Here is a 21,085-nt window from a genome sequence, read left to right on the forward strand (position 1 = left end):
AAGTTATTTGAATAGTTTTGCATAATGGTAAGGTATATTCAAATATACAATTTAGGCAGCACAAGCTTATCACGAACTCGCTAGTTGATATTGATCTTATATCTAAAAGAAGATGCTTTTGATGAAGTATCGCAATCGCTACTACCACTTAATTCTTCAAATGCACCAACAATCGCTTTAAAAATCTCTTTAAACCTCAGCAGCCCATCATGGTTTTCAACCCATCGGGTTTCGCACATTGCAGTTAATCATTTCTCCATTTTGTTTCTGGCATATTTTGTTTAATATTTTCTGTTAAACAATGGCGGAGGATTTGAAAAATAGCCCTATTGATTTTATAATGCCAATTGCATTTCTGATGGGTTGAATTTGGCATGAGTGACATTATTAGCATTATTAATAGCCGTCACCAGTTGTTTTTGAATTATTTCACCACAAACAGAAATCAATTTATTTTGTATAGTTGGACTATAATATGTAGCATTTAACAATGGGAACCAGTTTTTTCCTATTTTTGGCAATATTAGCGGATCGCGCGATGTCTAGTTGACTCCTTATGTCTATTTGTTTTCTTTCATATACGCTTATAAAATTATCAGCAAATAATGTGCAGTCTTGATGATACTTGCTTTGCTCATGTCGCTTAAAATCCGCGATCGCGTCTTTCCACTTGTTAAATGGTTTCACAACCAATAAGCTCAGTTTTTGGTGTGCACCCTTCCCAGCACAACGCAAATCTTGCACAAAGCACCTTCAGGCTTTTTAAGGTATAGACCAGCCAGGAGAATTGATCGAACCATTTGTGCTGAAATTTCAAATGTCTTTTGTCGTCTGTGATTGGGAATTTGTAAGATTTCTCTGGTACCCAGGGTTTTTTCAATAACGCATATTTTAGTTCATCATCAATTTTTTGTTTTGAATTAGCATAAGATCCTAAATCCAATTTGTCAAGCGGGTGAAACGTAGTTTCGTCTCCAGAAGAACTGGTAGTGGCGGCGACAGGAATAATAGGAGTTGAGCTATCAGTAGACAATGATGAACACTGATCTGGTTCTGGTTCCTTAGCACTATCATCAATTTTTTGTTTTTTTTCCAAGTATTTGAAAAGTGTGTTGTTGCTTGAACGCTTCGACATCACAAAACTATTAAAAAAAAAATTTAGTATGCCTACCAATACAACACAACTTCTTTCTAACAACATAACATTGCACTTAACTTACCTAATCAATGAAATAAACTAAAACTTTTTATTTATTCAAGCAAACTTAACAATATTATTAACCAAATTAACTATAACGAACTTGCCACTGTTAAACGCATTTCAAAAGTGACAAAATTGATTAAATATGTGATCATATGCGCGAAATAAGAACCGTTATTAACATTTACAAAGAAGGAAATGGCAAAACAAACTTGCATGCTTAGTCGTCTTTCAAACACGGCAACTTTTGTTGCGGCAATTCGTAGTTTGTGGGAGAGAGAGCGACGAGGAAAGGGGAAGGGCACCGAGTTGCTTGTGCTCGGGCAATTCGCTTTGTGTTCTCATTCTTCTTAGTATTTTAGTATTCTTGCTTCACAGCCTACAAAAACAAATACATGGGATGGAGTTGCTGTGTGTGAACGCGATGGGCACTTCCAAAAGAGGAATTGCCGAAAATGAGCAACAAAGTTGCCGTGTCTGAACTACGACTTACCAAAGTTACAAGCGAAGATGAAATAAAACAAAATATGCGTCCCCATTAGAGCGTTCAATTTGTCTAGTAACAAAAAACAAGCAAAAAAAGTACAGTACATTAAAATTTCATAAAAACAAAAACGATAAAGCAAGCGTGCCACAAAATATATGCGTACCTATCTATAAAGATTGTCGTAGTAAAGCATATATGTACATACATATGTAGATACAAATTATAATTGAGACTAACTTTTTACATGATTTCTATGCTTCTAAAAATATGTATATTATAAAAAAAAATTTAATCGCATTAATTTCGGAGGGGGGATTGATCCCTGCCATCCTCCCCCCCCCCCCTAGATACGGCCTGGCATATAGTACAAGACGGGTTCATGCCTACTTTCAAGGTAGTATACCATAATTGTTTTAGTGAAATTCTAATTTCTATTTGTATCACAATTAATTTAACCAGTTCTTAAACAGTTACAGATATAAGGACAAATTTATCACCTACTGGGGGCAATGCTACCAGTGCCAGATTCAGATCATAAATTTTTGCAAATTTATTTTATGGGCAATCAAGATGTGGAAGTTGAAACACGTTGTGGTCATAATCCAACCGTCAAGCGAATCATTGTCCAACAACTGCAAACATTTCTTCACGAGAATAATGACTTAGTGAAGATGTTCAAAATGGCACTGGATCGGATGCCATCAGACAGCCATAATATTGTAATAAGAGCCGACAAAACACCTGCTGGAGAGCATGCAAGGAGGTTTAATTCACCGACAATAGATGAAGTGGCTATTGTCGTTGTTGGAGAGAATTTGCAATCAAGAGATATTGTACTTCATCGCCGGAACAATGAATTGAAATGTGTATATGAAACGCATAGAGCTTATGATGCTTTACAATACCCATTAATTTTCTGGCAGGGAGAAGATGGGTACCATTTTAATATCAAAATGGTTAATCCAACAACAGGTAATTAGATTATACAAAATAAAATATTTTATATGTTCAATATATAAATGTATTTTTTTATCATATGTACTTCCAGGTGCTGATACACACAAAAAAGTCAGTGCCATGAATTATTATGCATACAGACTCATGATCCGTGAAGGTGAAGTAAATCACATTTTGATGTGTCAACGGCTCTTTCATCAGTATGCAGTGGACATGTACGTCAAAATTGAGACTGAAAGATTGACATTCATCCGTCTTAATCAACAGCAGCTTCGATCTGAAGAGTACATTCATCTTCGCGATGCAATAAATGCTGACGGCAATGTAAATAATGTAGGAAGAATGACAATTTTACCGGCCACTTACATCGGAAGCCCGCGCCACATGCACGAGTACGCTCAAGATGCGATGTCTTATGTTCGAAAGTATGGCCGTCCAGACCTATTTATTACATTCACCTGTAACCCACAATGGATTGAAATAAAAAAAGAACTGCTACACAACCAAACACCACTTGATAGGCATGACATCACAGCCAGAGTTTACAAGCAAAAATTAAAATCTTTAATGAATTTCATTACAAAGCATCGTGTCTATGGCCAAGTACGTTGTTGGATGTACTCTGTTGAGTGGCAAAAGCGTGGTTTGCCACATGCTCATATATTAGTCTGGTTGGTTGACAAAATAAGGCCAGAAGAAATTGATTCGATTATTTCAGCCGAAATTCCTGATGAAACGGTTGACTCAAAATTGCATACGATAGTAACTAAACACATGATACATGGACCTTGCGGAGTTTTCAACAACAGCTCACCCTGTATGATCGACGGCAAGTGCTCCAAACGGTACCCGAAAAACTTGTTTGCTGAAACCATCTCGGGAATCGATGGTTACCCATTGTATCGTCGGCAATCAGTTGAAGACGGTGGACGATCTGTAGATGTCAAGATAAAAGGACAAGATTTTCATGTAGACAATCGTTGGATTGTGCCGTTCTCGCCCATATTGTCCAAAACTTTTGAAGCTCACATCAACGTGTAACTCTGTGAAATCCATAAAGTACATATGTAAATATGTTAACAAAGGTAGCGACATGGCCATGTTCGTAGTAACAAACGCAAATGATGAAGTGTCTCACTATCAGATGGGTCGCTATGTAAGCAGCAATGAGGCTATTTGGCGGATATTTTCGTTTGCAATTCATGAAAGACATCCCACTGTATTTTATTTGGCAGTTCATTTAGAAAATGGACAACGAGTGTATTTCAACCCAAACAACGTTGTGGATAGAGCGGCACGTCCACTTGTGACCACATTGACAGGTTTCTTCTCAATTTGTGCAACTGATCAATTCGCTCGCACTTTGCTGTATGCTGATATGCCGCGCTACTACACATGGAACGCATCATCAAAGTCTTTTCAGCGTCGTAAACAAGGAACACAACTTGAAGGATATGAAAATGTATTTGCCACAGATGCCATAGGCCGTATATATACAGTACGTCCTAATAACGATGAATGTTATATCTTAGATTGTTTTTGGTGAATGTTCCTGGTCCGACATCTTTTCAACAATTGCGAACAGTTGATGGACATCTGTGTGCGACTTACCGTGAGGCGTGTCAATTATTACGGTTGCTTGAAAACGATTCGCATTGGGATGATACGCTCAAGGATTCCGTGATTTCCCCTCAAATCCGAATGATTTGTGGATGAAATATAGGGATGACATGTCTGAGGATGTGTTGCATCGCGTGCGTTGTGAAACTTTGAATCCTACATTGGAAATTACGGCAGAGATTTACAATGACACATTGACCATAATAGAAGATAGGTGTTTGTTGATGGAAAATAAAGTATTGTCGTGTTTGGGCCTGTCAGCACCCAATCGTGCTATGCAAGATGCATTAAACCATGAGTTGCAAAGAGAACTCCAGTACGATACTCAAGCTATGACCGAAGCAGTTCGCACAACTGTTCCGCAATTGAACGATGAACAAAGGATTGCGTACGATCGTTTAACACAAGCTGTAAACAGTGGATCTGGGGGATTTACTTTCTTGATTCTCCTGGGGGTACTGGGAAAACGTTCCTAATTTCATTGCTATTAGCAAAGATCCGATCGCAAAATGAGGTAGCCTTAGCGTTGGCTTCATCTGGAATAGCAGCAACTTTATTAGAAGACGGACGAACTGCACATTCAGCCTTAAAAGTACCATTAAACATGCATATCAACGAAACGCCAGTTTGCAACATTACCAAAAATAGCGCTATGGCGAAGACTATCCAAGTATGCAAATTGATAATTTGGGACGAATGCACAATGGCCCACAAGAGGTCGCTGGAGGCACTAGATAGGACGTTAAAAGATTTACGTGATAACCAAAACATTTTTAGTGGAGCTATGATACTGTTGTCAGGTGATTTTCGTCAGACTCTTCCAGTAATTCCTCGATCGACTGTTGCTGACGAAATAAACGCATGTCTAAAATCATCAAATTTGTGGCGGCACGTAAAGACACTACAATTAACTACTAACATGCGAGTGTTTTTGCAACAAGATCAAACTGTGACTGTGTTTTCGAAGCAGTTGCTGAATATTGGCAATGGTAAGGTCGCAGTTGACAGCTCGACCGGTTTAATGACTTTTCCCACAGATTTCTGTCACTTCACAGAATCGAAAAAGCAGCTTATTCAGCGTGTTTTTCCGGACATTAAACAACAATATAATAACCACGATTGGCTAAGTGAACGAGCAATATTGGCAGCAAAAAACAAAGACGTCGATGATCTCAATGCTACCATTCAGAATTTCCTTCCAGGAGAGTTGCTTACGTACAAATCAGTTGACACGGCCACAAACCAGGATGACGTAGTCAACTATCCTACAGAATTTTTAAATTAATTGGACTTGCCTGGACTACCACCATATAATTTGAAATTAAAAGTAGGGTCAGTTGTCATCATGCTGCGTAATATTAATCAACCTCGACTTTGCAATGGAACGAGATTGGTTGTGAAGAAACTCATGAGTAACATCATCGAAGCTAAAATAATCAAAGGAAAATAGAAAGGAGAGGATGTCTTAATCCCACGAATACCAATGATTCCAACGGATTTGCCATTTGATTTTAAGAGGTTGCAATTTCCCGTGCGTCTGGCGTTTGCGATGACCATAAATAAATCGCAAGGCCAATCGTTGCAAGTTTGCGGAATAAACTAGAGTTTCCCTGTTTCGCACATGGACAATTATACGTTGCGTGTTCGCGTGTCGGAAAACCAACATCCTTATTTATTTACGCACCGCAAAAAAAAAACTAAAAATATTGCCTACCAGAAAGCACTATATTAATTAACTGTATATGATCATAACTGCGTTGTATTTAATTTAAGCAAAGATTGGTTTATCATGTTCACAGTCCAGAAACGAGCACATCCAAGAAAATTTTAAATTTTTGTATATGAAGTGTATAAATATTTCCATCAACTTGGCTCCATCTACTTGGGAACCACTTGGCTCGCAAGGACATGATAATATGGTGGAAGTATTAGGCGACTCGGACAAAACTGATTCGATCAGAACATTATCAATGTTGAGCTGCTGGCTGTCTTCAATAACATCAATATCTACCAGAACATTCTTGATGTTGGGCTTTTGGCTGTCTTTAATAACTTGAATGTCCTGTATGTCTTCGGCCGATAAATTTAATTCACAGAATGTCTCCTCAGATGATGAAGATGGCATTGTAGAAACGTGTTTTGGTTTAGATAGCAGCTTTTGCTTTAATATATTGTTTTGTACTTTTGCCCTGTTCACGCGTATTATTCGTTCTACATTCTAACCACACTTGGTACAAAATTTGAAGGTAACAGCGATTATGTTGTAGCATTCGTCGCATCTTAATAATAATTTAATACAATCTGGACAGTTATTATTTTTTTCTGCCGTTCCATCCACTTTTTACAAAACGGAAAATGCATTTTAAGGAGTTGAGGGATATATAGCCTCATTATAACTATATTATATTTGTTTGAATTCTTTATTTTCTCGATGACAGATGTAGTTCTCCTTCTTTTCCTAACCATGGCCATCGTCAAAAAAAAACGACAGATGTAGTTTGATAGTTATAGTGTAAATATTTGTCAGTATTCACTCAAAAAAATTTGTCTATGGTAAAATGTCACTTGAAATGTTAACGTCTCTTTGCTGTGCATCTATACTATAATTCTTTAATATTCCTAAAAATCTAAAAGCAGCAAATTTCAATAAAATTAAAAAAGTATTGTGTCGTGTGTTTGTGACTTACTAAATATGCCTCCAATAATAAGGCGGTGCGAAGTTCGCCGGGTCAGCTAGTTTTGCAAATAAATAGAAACAGTAATACTAACACGAAATAACATTTTTTAGCAATTTCAACTGAACATTTACCTAAAAACCTTAATTCAAATGCCTTATTCAAATCAGTTTACCCTGAGGAAAATTTAATTCGTTTGAGAAATATTTTAATACACAATATATAAAAAATGGTTCATAATAACACAAATCAAAATACACGCTAAACGCTCAAAACAGGTTGTTAAATTCATTTCACAAAGTGACAGTTTAATAATATACTGAAATTTTTCAGAAAAAAAATTGAAATATTTTTTTTTGATCAGTCAGTGATATCTGTGTCAAATTTCACATCAAAAACTTTCAAATTTGACCTTGAATAAATTTGACAGAAGTGATTTTTTTGAAAAATTTCAGAGAAACTTTTTGTAGAACGTTCAATTTCCTACAAAAATAATTCGGTGCCACAGCACACAATTGGTTTCGCAAAGAAAAAATTAATTGCAAAAAATACGAAAACCCCATGTTATTTAAATGGGAAATAAATCGTCGTTGCGGCACGGGTTATTATCAATATTAAGAGCTCATATGGGTTTCATAATTTTTTTTAAGGCATTTACTAAAAATTTTGAGAGCGCTGCAGACTCATAAATAAATTTGGGAAATAACGGACACCCTAATGTTCAGGCATCCACCTCGAGGTTCCCGCATCTGACATAGAAACATTTCATGAAGGTTATGAAGAATGGGCGTCTTTCGGGGACATGTTTACAGCCGTTTACATCAACCATCCGCAACTATCTAAAGCACAAAAATTGTATCACCTCAGATACAAAACCAAAGGTCAATCAGACTTAATAGTAACACAATTCGCTCTTAATGACGATAATTTCAATTTGGCGTGGGAAGCTTTAAAAGCAAGATACGAAAATTAAAGAATACTGGTCGATAAACAAATAACGACACTAATGAACTTGCCAAAAATTAAGAAAGAAACAAATTCATGAAACTAGAATCCACAGTTTCAAATTGTTTGTTGGTCCTATCGACACTAAATATCACCACAGACAGCTGGGACCCAATTCTGGTAAATATATGCATTGCCGCATTACCAGAAAAATCGTTACTTTTATGGGAGCAATCGCTCTCATCACGAAAAAATTGCTCAACGTGGCAGATTGAAAAGATTTTCTCACCACCCAATAAGAAATTGCGGAAAGGTTAGAAGAAAAAATAATTAAAACTAAGAACAAACACGTCCAAAATGGGAGCTTAAATAGACCCCAAGTTAGTAACAAAAACAATTCAAACAAAAACTTTTACAAAACGCAATCATTTGCGCACTATGTAAAAGAAGGCACGAAGGTTAACGAACGAAATAATTTTGTCAGATCAAAAAGACTTTGCACAAATTGCCTGTAACATGCGCACATATATAACAAGTAAGGAAGGGCTAAGTTCGGATGTCACCGAACATGTTATACTCTCGCACGATAAGTGATAATCGAGATTTCATTATCCGTCATTTACATATTTTTCAAATACCGTATTTTCGTAAAGTTTTATTCCGCTATCATCATTGGTTCCTAAGGTATATATTATACAGAGAAGGCATCAGATGGAATTCAAAATATTTTGTACGTGTCATCAGGGTGTTAAGAAAATATTACATACCGAATTTCATTGAAATCGGTCTAGTAGTTCCCGAGATATGGGTTTTGGTCCATAAGTGGGCGACGCCACGCCCATTTTCAATTTAAAAAAAAGCCTGTTTGTAGCTTCCTTCTGCCATTTCTTCCGTAAAATTTAGTGTTTCTGACGTTTTTTGTTAGTCGGTTAACGCACTTTTAGTGATTTTCAACATAACCTTTGTATGGGAGGTGGGCGAGGTTATTATCGGATTTCTTCCATTTTTGAACTGTATATGGAAATGCCTGAAGGAAACGACTCTATAGAATTTGGTTGACATAGCTATAGTAGTTTCCGAGATATGTACAAAAAACTTAGTAGGGGGCGGGACCGCGCCCACTTTTCCAAAAAAATTACGTCCAAACAAGCCCCTCCCTAATGCGATCCTTTGTGCCAAATTTCACTTTAATATCTTTATTTATGGCTTAGTTATGACACTTTATAGGTTTTCGGTTTCCGCCATTTTGTGGGCGTGGCAGTGGGCCGATTTAGCCCATCTTCGAACTTAACCTTCTTATGGAGCCAAGAAATACGTGTACCAAGTTTCATCATGATATCTCAATATTTACTCAAGACGGACGGACGGACGGACAAACAGACATCCGGATTTCAACTCTACTCGTCACCCTGATCACTTTGGTATATATAACCCTATATCTGACTCTTTTAGTTTTAGGACTTACAAACAACCGTTATGTGAACAAAACTATAATACTCTCCTTAGCAACTTTGTTGCGAGAGTATAAAAATTGCAAAAGCATATTCAATTGCATCTATTGTCACAAAGACATCATTCAATGCTTCATTAAAGCACACATATATCCCATCTCATCCCAAAGAAGCGCTTATACAAAAAGAATCACGGGTTCAACTTCAAAAGCAAATAAAGAAAACCAAAATAATTAAAATTGCCAAGAAACGCCATGCTGCACAAAAGCACAAAAATTTCGATTGCTACACAGAGAAACTCAAAGTAGATCAATTTCAGAACCAATTACCACCATAACTACTCAAATTGAGAAAACCTCGAACGAATGCCTCAATTCACAATAGAAGCAATTTCGAGAGATAAGAAAACCCCCTCCCCTATCAAATAAACCTATAAAGAATCAGTATTGTGAAGCCTCTTCTAGAGCCACAACTACTCGATCAAATATTGGTCGGTACGTCGTACGACTACCACTAGAGCCACAATTTTCCAATACCCCACATATTCCAGCTAACAATATTAAAAACTCAAACACATACAACTTTTCGGCCTAGCAGAATGGCTTTCGCCAATAGAGCGGTAGCGGGCTACTAAACGCCAAATTAGTGCATACGTACTGAAACATAAAATATAACATACAGTTGTATCAAAAAGTCGAAAAATCGACATTTTTATTAATTTTCAAAAATAAATAATATCTCAAAAGGAAGTTAAGGGATCACCTTACTCCCAATGCGATAAAGTGTGGCACCAACTCTTACAAAAAGCAAGGGTCGCTCTTATCGCACCTATCCAAGCGCTCCTAATTTGGGTGAGTTAGGGAAATCAGCTCTACAAAGCATCAACTTAATTATGAAGAATTTTCTACTCAATGAATCGAAGCCGTTCTCCATTCACGACCATTCTCTCCAAGATCCCTCTAGAAAAGGCAAATAATAAACAACTGGTATACCATACTGATGAAATAAGAAATTTAAAGGACCGCTAATGAAATGAATAAAAGCAAACAACACATACACATGTTTACTATAATAATAAGTCGGATAAACCCGCAAAATATAGGTCCTAGTCATACGCACCTAAAAGTAAATAAATAACAAATACTATGTTTAAAACCAAAGGCATTTTCATGATTTACAGCATGTATTCTGCGCCCTCGACAACTCTACTAGCAGTGCGCCGAAATACATGCAATATTAGGCAAAATATTTGCTCTGGGGGCCCAGGATGTTTAAATGAGTTAAGCATCCACCCACTCCACCCGGAAAAACTGGCGCACCCTAATAAGAAAGCTTAGTTCACCACAGTTGAGAACACCACATACACCAACAAACTCATCAAAAAGGATGGAAAATGGGAAACATTCAACATTCATTTTATCACTTTTCGTTCTGCGACTCATCCCGCGCGTTTGTAACAACATCGTTTGGACAGCTGATTCTGTTGTTACACCGCTTCGCACATCTGTTTATTGGCATGTGTATGTTTTTATTATACTCGATCTGCTGGAGGAGAATCGGGATTTTGGCAAAATTTAAAATGATATACTGATGCATTTTTTCTTTGAACATTCGCCATACACACATTCGCGGGCACACTGCGCCCCTCGTCATCACCCGGTCCGCTTTGCTACCGCATCGATACTTTAATTGGATCGCCGTTAATCTTGTCATCGATTTTATATACATACGAGTGGAGTTATTTTTTCCTTCTGATTATTCCCTGTGAACCACGAATAATTTCGTTTGAAAATTAAATGTGTCTTAAACTTGATTCTCATGTGCATTTTTTTGTTTATCAGAGGTACTTAGTGCGACAGTAGGTGAATTATTAAAACAAACCATGCTGTTCATATTGTAATCTGCCAAATATATCAGTAAATCAAATCTTTTTTCTTCTTCTTAATTGGCGCAGACACCGCTTACGCGATTATAGCCGAGTTAACAACAGCGCGCCAGTCGTTTCTTCTTTTCAATTGGATATTCCAAGCGAAGCCAGGTCCTTCTCCACTTGGTCCTTCCAACGGGGTGGAGGTCTTCCTTTTCCTCTGCTTCCCCTGGCGGGTACTGCATCGAATACTTTCAGAGCTGAAGTGTTTTCGTCCGTTCGGACAACATGACCTAGCCAGCGTAGCCGCTGTCTTGCCCTCGTCACTGCCAGACCCATACGCCAGCAGCTGTACACTCTTATAAAAGATTGTACCTGCTCGATTAAGTTCCGCAGCTCGAATCATTTTCTCCAGAAGCAGATTGAGGAAGTCGCACGATAGGGAGTCGCCTTGCCTGAAACCTCGTTTGGTATCGAACGGCTCGGAGAGGTCCTTTCCGATCCTGACGGAGCTTTTCGTGTTGCTCAACGTCAGTTTATACAGCCGTATTAGTTTTGCGGGGATACCAAATTCAGACATCGCGGCATAGAAACAGCTCTTTTCGTGCTGTCGAAAGCAGCTTTGAAAACGACGAAGAGGTGGTGTGTGTCGATTCTTCTTTCACGGGTCTCTTCCAAGATTTGGCGAACGGTGAATATCTGGTCGGTTGTAAATTTGCAAGGCCTAAAGCCACACTGATAAGGTCCAATCAGTTTATTGACGGTGGGCTTTAATTTTCACACAATATATCCCACGGTAGTTGGCGCAGATTGTGGGGTCTCCCTTTTTGTGGATTGGGCATAGCACACTTAAATTCCAATCGTTGGGCATGTTTTCGTCCGACCATATTTTGCAAAGACGCTGATGCATGCTCCTTATCAGTTCTTCGCCGCCATATTTGAGTAGCCTTCTCCTGGCGTTGTGCGTTCACTGCCATTCAGCAGGCTGGAGAAGTGTTCCCTCCATAATTTAAGTATGCTCTGGGCATCGGTCACTAGTTCACCTTTGGGGGTTCTACAAGAGTATGCTCCGGTCTTGAAACCTTCTGTAAGCCGCCGCATTTTTTCGTAGAATTTTCGAGCATTACCCCTGTCGGCCAGCTTATCAAGCTCTTCGTACTCACGCATTTCAGCCTCTTTCTTTTTCTGTCTGCAAATGCGTCTCGCTTCCCTCTGCAACTCTCGGTATCTATCACATCCCGCACGTGTTGTGGTCGATCGTAACGTTGCGAGGTAGGCAGTCTGTTTTCTCTCCGCTGCGACATGGCACTCCTCGTCGTACCAGCTGTTCTCTTGCACTTTCCGAAAACCAATGGTTTCGGTTGCAGCTGTACGTAAGGAGTTTGAAATGCCGTCCCACAGTTCCCTTATTACGAGTTGTTGAGGAGTGCTCTCGGAGAGCAGGAGTGCAAGCCGAGTAGCAAATCGTTCGGCTGTCTGTTGTGATTGCAACTTCTCGACATCGAACCTTCCTTGAGTTTGTTCACGTGCGTTTTTTGCTGCACAGAGGCGGGTGCGAATCTTGGCTGCAACAGGATAGTGGTCCGAGTCGATGTTAGGACCTCGGAGCGTACGCCCGTCTAGAACACAGGAGACGTGTCTTCTGTCTATCACAACATGATCGATCTGGTTGGTGGCTTTTCGATCCGGACACAGCCAGGAAGCTTGATGTATCTGAGCCGCAGGCCTCAGTAGTAGCGCTTTAACTTAGTTAATTTATTATTTATAATTAGTTCTCTTGTAAGTAAATAAAAATAAAAATAAATACATACTGTGCTGTCCAGAATTTATAATCAATATTATCCAGAATTCGCTTCACGCAACACAAAACACCAGTTGCATTTTCGAGAAAAATGGACAATATCGAGAATAAGGACGTGCATACTGAACGAAGTCTAGGTTCCGACTACTTGTGCGGATATATATAGCGGGCTGAAGGTCAATCATTTAATCGGCTTATTGTAGTACGGTTACTTAGGTACTAAAAAATCAATTTTGAGTAACGTCGCTGTAGTTTGTAAATTCACTTCTGTCCGGTTTTTAAAGGAAAATGCTCCTATGCGGTTGGTGATATGTTAATTATTTCAGACATTTTTCGCTGTTTTGGTTCCGAGTGCAGCGTACTTTTGAAGGAGCATTCTGCATTATCAACTTGATTGAATAATACCTCTTTAAGTACTCTCTCATCGTGACAGCGAAGATTCGACGTGTTACGTGATGGTTTTAAATTTTTGCAGCAGAGTTGCATGTGGCAGAAGCATCTGAATTTTTTATAAAGAAGCTCCAGACCTTTATTTTTAATTTTGGAGGCAGCATTTTGATAATGTGAAATATTAGAGTGGGCGACAAAAGTCTACGCACGATGACCATTTTGGCTATCTGACATGTCCAAAAGCGTTCTGAAAAAAATAATGATGCAAATTTGTTTTAAATCTGTTTTTATCATTACGTAGCAAAAATTATTTTATTCCATTAAAAACTTAACGAATGATTCACATAAAACGAAAAAAAAATCAATGACAAAAGTCTACATACGGCGCGCATTCTACGCTTCTTTTTTGTTGTGTGTTACGGCACAATAACGGCAGAGTATCGCTAGTTACATTTTGCTGTTTTGTTTGGTAATAGACATACTTGGATATCATTTATTTGTATTTTGGTTGTTTCTAGAAGTTCGTGGTTGCGACAATGGCTTCCCGTAAAGAAATATCAATTGATTTTCAAAACTTAGTAATAAAGTATAGAAATGAAAAGAAATCGTTTGGTGAAATATAAAGTTTATTAAATTTAACAAAATCAACAGTTCAAACAATATTCAATAACTACAAAAATATGAATAGTCTTGAAAATAAACCGCGCAGGGGTCGTCCAAAGAAGCTGAGTCGCAGAGATGTGTCGTTCATTTTGAAAGAAGTGGGTCAAAATCCGAAAGTGACAGCCACTTAGGTGGCTGCTGAGGTAGCAACTAGGTCGAATACAAGTGTGCATCCACGAACAGTTCAAAGGACCTTGACTAATAATGGGTTTCATAGCAGAACTCCGCGTAAAAACCGTATATAAGTGAAAAAAATCGCAAACTTCGTTTGTAATTCGCGCAAAAGTATTTAGACAAGGGAATCGATTTCTAGAAACAAGTATTATTTACAGATAAGTCAATATACAATTTATTTGGAAGTGACGGTAGAGCCAAAATTTGGAGAAAACCAAAGACCGTAATGAACTCGAAACACCTAGTTTCTACGGTGAAGCATGGCGGTGGGAGTGTAATGGTTTGGGGCGCTGTCGCTGCATCTGGAGTTAGAAATTTGGTGTTTGTGGCGGGTAACATGGATCGCTTTCTATTTAAATCTATTTTGGAACAAAACTTAAAAGCATCGGTTGATAAACTATGTCTTGGTGAGAGTTGGATTTTCCAACAGGATAGCGATCCAAAACATACCGCCCACATCGTGAAGGACTGGCTGCTTTACTACCCTCCATGACAACTGAATTCACCTCCTCAAAGCAAAGACTTAAATATAATTGAACACCTTTGGGAGCTTTTGGAGCGGAAGATAGGGAAACATGACATTACTAGTGCCCTAGTACTAAAAGAGAAGCTGCAACAGGAATGGCAACAAATAACGGCCCTTGAAATCGAAAATTTAGTCGCTTCAATGCCCGACGTTTGCAAGCAGTTATAGATGCTAATGGAGGGTCAACAAAATATTAAACGACGATTTATTTTAACTTTTAGTGCCTTACCAAAGTATTTCCTTTTGATTTTCAAATCGTACGTAGATTTTTGTAGTTGCATTTTTTTCGTTCTAAGTTTAATAACTTGTTAAGTTTTTATTAATGCAAGTTAATTTTTGTAATGTATTAATAAAATCACATTTAAAACAAAATTGCATCTTTACTTTTTTCATATTGCTTCTGGACATGTCAGATAGCCGAAATGGTCGCCGTACGTAGACTTTTGTCGTATGTACATATGTAAACGTCTAACGTAATTATTTACATATAGTATTATATATTCACGAAACCTGTAATAAAGTTGTGTCTCGAAACAGAACTTACATGAAACGCTCACAAACTACTTCTAAAACCCGTTGCAAGAAATATACTGTCACACAAAATGTATTTTCGATTTTTTGTAAAACTTAATTCGCATTAATTCATGATTGCACATTCCACCAACAAATTCTCCGTATTTTACAACAAAACACATGACAGTTTGCTAAAGCGTTTCAAAGCAGAGGTTTTCGCATTTGATAATTCGGGTGGTGGAGCAGGGTGTGGCTCGTTCCGTAGTTGTGGTTGGCCGTGGGGAAATGGACGGCGCAAATGATTTCACACAACACAATCAATAAAAAAAACAAAATGTTTCTTATAACACATATAATTTTATTATAAAAATTTGGAATCACACTTACCACGTCTGGATCGGATGAGATTTCGCAAAAGAAGAACAAACGCAACTTTTTACCAATCAATATTGGTTGTTTTCGAATTAAAACTTCAAAGAAGCGATTGCTCTCCAGACACAGTCGTGGGAGTGAAAACGGGCGGGGGCGGTGTCAATAAAATGCAGTTAACAATTAATTACTTAAAACTGTCGTGTGACTAGCTCCTGTACTTCCTCTGATATGCGGTGCTTTGTTTCGGCCGGCGACCGCCTCTCCCACATCTTCTTTGCAGATGGGGATGGCCGACGACACGAATCGAGTCTGATTCGGTCCGGGAAATGCCGTTGAGATGAATTGAGTCTCAGTCGGTCATTGCCATGCCGCCAGTCTGCAAAGAAATCACCACATTTCGAAGTCGGCGAGATGACTCGAGTCTAACTCGATCCTATGTAGATGGTAAATGTGAGAGGCGTTGGCAGTCAGTGCACTTTATTGTGTCGATATTTTACGACGCCGGATATTATATATCCCAGCGTCGTATTTTCGGCGATGAGTTGTCCCACTTCAGCTGGTTGTAACCCTGGGAGTATGAGTCGGGAGTAGACTTCCGCTCCCAAAATTACCTCGACTAGAAATGGTTGTCCGCTAGTATTAGGTTCTGGAAGTGTTGAACTGTGTGGTCTTCCAGAAACCTTACCGGCGTCGATGGTAATGGATGACGTTGCATTTGGAGCAATTACGGAGATTTCTGATTGTCCACCATGGTTGTCCCGAAACATAAGATCGCATACTCGGCTGTCTCCACGTGCTTGTGTGCGGAGTCACAATGCATCATGGTACGGACTGTTATTAACCTGCTTGCAGTTCGTACCTTTATTAAGGCGTTCGGTAACTGCGATATTCTTTGTTGCTAAGGTAGTGTTGCTATGCCTTGATTATACGGTGTACATCTGTTTGACGGAGTGTCTCGTCCACACCTTCGCTTCGGATAGGGTGGCCGGCGGGACGAATGGAGTTCCACTCGGTCCGGGCAATGGCGCTGAGACGAATCGAATCTCAGTCGATCGTTGCCATGCCGCTAATCCGAATAGAAGTTACCAGCACGCCGAAGTCGGCGAGACGAATTGAGTCTAACTCAATGATATCCTCGTCTAGTTCTTCGGCGTCTGAACTGATGCCATGAAACATTGTATGGTGTGGGCTGCTGCAACGTTTACAACGTATTACGCTGTCGCATTCATCTTGTGAGTGGTTCCAGGCGAGGCAGTTGCTACAAAGCGACGAATCAATGTTGTCCTCAGCCTAATTTCTGGGGACATCTGACGAAACGTTGGGCAACAGCGAAGAAGATGACTGTCTATGCACAGTTGACAAATTATGGTCGTCATTTTGAATAATTTCCTAAATGAAAAAGAAGATTATTAAGGGTTGAATGATAATATATAAAATAAAATGGAATAAAATTAACATTGGTAGGTTTTTGATAGGCCTACAAATTAGGCGCGTTGAGTTTGGATGTCCACAACCTGACCTTGTTAGTTCAACCCTGGATATATTTTGATGATCCTGCCTAATCTCAATTCATTTCGAGGTAAACTTTCATCACGAACTACCACTAGGTCGTTGACTTGGACGTACTGTTGGAAGTTTTTCCATTTCTTTCGTTTCTGAAGTTCCTTTAAGTATTCGGTCTTCCATCTCTGACAAAAGTGCGGACTAAGGGCCTTTAATTTTTGCCATTAGTTTACTAATAATAGCGGGTTCTCAGTGATTTCTGCTTCTACCATTGCTAGCAGGGGAGCACCGAGCAGGAAGTGGCCTGGTGTTAACGCAGTCAAATCATTGATGTCATCCGTCATAGAACTGATGAGCCGTGGGTTTAGAAAGGCTTCTATTCGAGTTAACAGCGTAGAAAGTTTTTTGAATGTGTACTTCGTAGATCCTGACAGTTTTTTAAATGATTTTTAAAACTTTTCACTCCTGCCTCCCACAAGCCCTCCCATATGAGGAGCACCTGCAGGAATGAAATGCCATTTTAGGTGGGGGAAATTACTGGAGTTGGCTATCGCGTCAGTACATGTCTTAAAGAAGGCTTTGAAATCTTTCTCAATTTTTTTTCTATGCTCCAACAAAGTTAGTGCCCTTGTCCGAATAAATGTGCTTCGGGCAGCTCCGACGTGATACGAATCTTGTGAGAGCACTAATGAATGCGGCCGCAAATAAATTACTTGTGGATAGCCCTTGTTTAAAAGCAAACAAAAACGCATACATATCCCTTTGTTATCAGGCAAGCTCGGCCTGTAAAGTGTTTGATGTCGAATGGACCAGTGAAATCTACTCCGGTTGACTCAAAGGGCCTTGTGAGATTTGTTCGTGGCGCGGGAAGTGATGCCATGAGTTGTGTTTGCGTTTTTATATAAAACGCAGATCTTAAAATTATATATCACTGTGCGAATTAAGTTCTTTTCCTTGAGGATCCAAAATTGCATTCGTAGAAGACGCAAGACTAGTTGATTGCCTCCGTGAAGACAAGTAATATGAATAAATTTTACCTACAATTTCAAGAATTGACACTTGTATGGTAGTATAATTGGGTGCTGCTGATCGAAACTGAGGGCGGAAGCGTTGGTTAAGCGTCCTCCTACTCTTCTGACTCCGTTATCATCAACAAAGGTATTTAATGATAGAATGGAAGATTTGTTATTGATGATTTTGAGTTAAATGAATAAGTCTGTATTTGACAAATTTAACTCCATCAGAAGTGAGCGTTGCAGGCGGTGTAGGGGTTTTGTAATCTGGATGAATTCTGTTGTAGAATCTGAAGACTCGAGAGATTACGCGGAGTTGACAGGCCTCCAGTTTTAAATTTGAGTATGCTCGCAAATTTTTGATATTCGATTCGCAACGAATGTCGATCAAGTCGGACAAGATACGTCGGCTTCCGTAGCCATGCGAGAGCGATGGTGGAGTAAGTCCATAAATATATTCCCTAACATATGCTGTCCAGTTTGGGTTGAAGATATTCAAAGATTTTAGCTAACAAAAGAGCACCAGATAGCTCTAATCTGGGTATTGAGATAGTTTTAACAGGAGCAACCTTTGTTTTTGCATCTGCACGCGAAAATAGATCGCTGCGCCGTATGCCTTTTCTGAGTCATTGCTGCGTCCATGGAACTGTACTTGACAGTTCGGTGTATAACATACCCATCGCGGGATCCTGATAGTGTTTATATGTGGGTAGTTGTGGGTGTGGGGTTGTTGTGTAGTAGTAGGTAAAAATGTCTTCCACTGCTTGAGAGGTTTGGGGGTCAAAGTTTCGTCCCAAACGGTTTTTTCCAACCAAACGTCCTGCATAAAAATTTTAGCAACGATGATTACTGGACTTAACCATCCTGCTGGGTGAAACAGTTTGGCTATCTTAGACAAAACTTCTCTTTTAGTGAAAGAGCCTTTGCTGTTCAGAGGCTTAGTGGGAAAGTAAAAGTTTTCCGATCTCACATTCCATCGAATTCCTAATGTTATGGCTTCGCTACTGCTGTCGAATTCCAGAAAATATTTGCTCAAAAGATGATCGTTAGGTATGCCATTCAGTTTTTTCTTGCTGTTTGATGACCACTTTCTAATTGGGAAGCCGGCTGAGGCGTACGAAAGTGACTCTATTTAATTTAAACTCAATGACGTCCCCGTCCAAAGAATCTCTAAAGAGGATTATTTGATAGGATGTATGCTAGGAGTTGACCAAATTTTGACGATACATTTTTTCAATATCAGCATTGAACACAAATCTAATAAGTCGCCATTTGGTGATCATCAGCTTGGAATGCTGGACCGGTGCACAAAATGTCATTTAAACTTACACCATTGGATATGGGACATGAAGCATTGAAAACGACTCTAAGTTTAGAGGGATTACTTTCACACATTTGTACACATTTTCTGCCATTTTGCGTGGAATTCGTTGCATATGACCTAAATCTATCTACTCAAGACTTTTCTGTATTCTTCCTTAACGAGAGGTTGTTTCTTGAGAGATGTCTCACTTCTCAAGTATTGTTTCAATGCAACATGACGGGATGCTCCAAAATTAGTCTCTGTTGGAAAAACTTTGAATGGCAGTGAAAGAATGCAACGCCTTTCTCTGTTTCTAATGGTTGTTTCTGAATATAACTTGTCACAATATTGTTCTTCTTAGCTGAGAAATAGTTTTTTAGGTATTTCTTCCAGCTCCCAGAATTTGGACAGCTGACTATCTAAGGATGCCTCGCTTAAATATGTAACGTAAATCGTTTAATTCTTCGTTTCTTCGGAGGGAACGGAACCTGATAAAATCCAACCGAACACTGTACGTTGTGCAATGAGGGAACCGAAGATTTTCTATTTCAGCCCATTTAATATGATTTTCGGGTAGAGATCCGCTCCGATCAACAAGCCAACCTTTTGGCTCGTATAGAAAGGGTATTGTGTAACTTTTTGACAATTGAAGGATTAATTGATCTGGATGAAAGCAGTTCGGTCAATTTTGGCAGTACCAAAACTTCCCCTTCTAGTTTTAAACTTTTGTTACGGGACAAGCCAATTGTGATCGAGCATACCGATTGAACTCGTCCTGACACAATGTTACTCAATCCTGAAACTTGCGCGCTGACCTTTCTGCTTGTCAGATTTAAGCGTTTTTACAGACGGTTGGTTACGAAGGTTCCTTCGGATCCGAAATCGATCAGGGCTCTGACAGTGAAGCTTGTGACATATGGTCACCATGGCATGCTTCGACTGGTAGGCACATTTGACACATTGGCGTTAATTGAGGCCACATGAGATTTAGTGGAAATCTCAGTAGTGTCTGGAGTGATGTCTCTGTTTATATCTAGAACAATTAAATATACTTTTACAATTTTTGACTTCATGTGAGTCCGATAAACAGTTTACGCAGACGTGGAGTTTTCTGACAGCATTTAGGCTGCATCGCAATGAATCTTTGACTAGTTTTCAAAATGTGCGATTGAGATAAAGGCGGTTCCTCCGGAGCGAGACCTTGTCATTGCACTACGATAATGGGAATTGATGGGTTTCGATCCAATCCTTGATTGCAAAGTTGCTATCCGGCCTTCACCATCAGCCGACTTAATCTTAGGCATTTTAACCCGTTTGGTTAGAAACTTCTGTAACTCAGTCCATTTTGGGATCTCTGAATTCGAATCCAAAAATTGTTCCCAAAGCGACAGTGTATAGTTAGGCAGTCGGATAGAACACAAATACGTAAATATGGCATCCGCGCTCAATATATTGGTGTATTTGTAAAGCTGAAATGCAGTTATTTATCTCCCGCTGTGAATAAATTTAATTGGGTGTTGATAAGCACTCGCTTGTTTTCATATCTGCACAACAAATTTTTCCGAGCCAATGCGAATCCCTCATTCGTCAGAGGCGCTTTCGTCTCACCTAGGGTTTTTTGATT

Source organism: Bactrocera tryoni, unplaced genomic scaffold (genome assembly GCF_016617805.1).
Source record: "Bactrocera tryoni isolate S06 unplaced genomic scaffold, CSIRO_BtryS06_freeze2 scaffold_25, whole genome shotgun sequence".
Lineage (NCBI taxonomy): Eukaryota > Metazoa > Arthropoda > Insecta > Diptera > Tephritidae > Bactrocera > Bactrocera tryoni.